General features: G+C 40.1%; 1 protein-coding gene across 1 annotated transcript in view; it reads left to right on the top strand.

Moving 5' to 3' along the window:
- cnn1 (calponin 1, basic, smooth muscle) overlaps positions 1-729 on the top strand; it is a 25,085-nt gene that overhangs the window by 18,292 nt on the left and 6,064 nt on the right. The gene's annotated exons all lie outside the window — the stretch shown is intronic.

Genomic DNA, 729 nt, shown 5'->3' with positions numbered 1-729 from the left:
AGCGCGTTGTGATAAACACCAGATACAGCACTGGGACTTGATCAACAGCCGATACCTCACCGTGACATCATAAACTAATCCTTTAAAGATCAGCTTGATTTAGAAATTATTCTGGTTTCTTACTAAATAAGGAAACATTTCTTCCTCAGCTTTCTTCCATGCTTGATGGTATCAAGGAACATCAGCTCACTTTTTTTTTTTGAACATTTTATATCAAAGAACAGATTTTCATGCTGCCAAACCTGACAGTTGAGTATAAAGAGAAGCAACTGATCTTTTGTTTTGTTTGTGAGAGCAAACAGGGAACCCCAGCAGAGTCTATGGCCTTAAGGCAGTTCTCTGTAGATCCTTTATAAAAACACTCACTGAAGACTTAAAAAAAAATCCAACTTTAAGGAGCAGGGCATTTTCTGGGGATGAAACAAAGTTTACTTATTTAGTTTTTTATTTTAGAAAAGCAACATTAGTAAAGTGGCTCAGTGACTATTTGAACTAATTACCTTTAGTAACTGAGCAGAAGGGGGGTGTCTTCCAGGCCCTGCAGAGCACACCTCATCTAAAGCCGGCCATACACATCACATGTGTGATACTTTCAGCTCAAACTGTACGACGAAACCGCAGGGTTTAAAAGTTCACAGCTCACCCTGAACGCTCTCACACTATGCAACTCGATGCTCTGATGCAGCCTTAGGACGGCCGACTGGATTACAAACATGTTTGATTTTCTCC

The sequence above is a fragment of the Cyprinodon variegatus genome, unplaced genomic scaffold, assembly GCF_000732505.1.
Source record: "Cyprinodon variegatus isolate N-32 unplaced genomic scaffold, C_variegatus-1.0 Scaffold462, whole genome shotgun sequence".
In the NCBI taxonomy this organism is placed as follows: Eukaryota; Metazoa; Chordata; class Actinopteri; order Cyprinodontiformes; family Cyprinodontidae; genus Cyprinodon; species Cyprinodon variegatus.
Note: the sequence above shows the minus strand (reverse complement) of the source record. Positions and strands in the feature narration are given on the sequence as shown.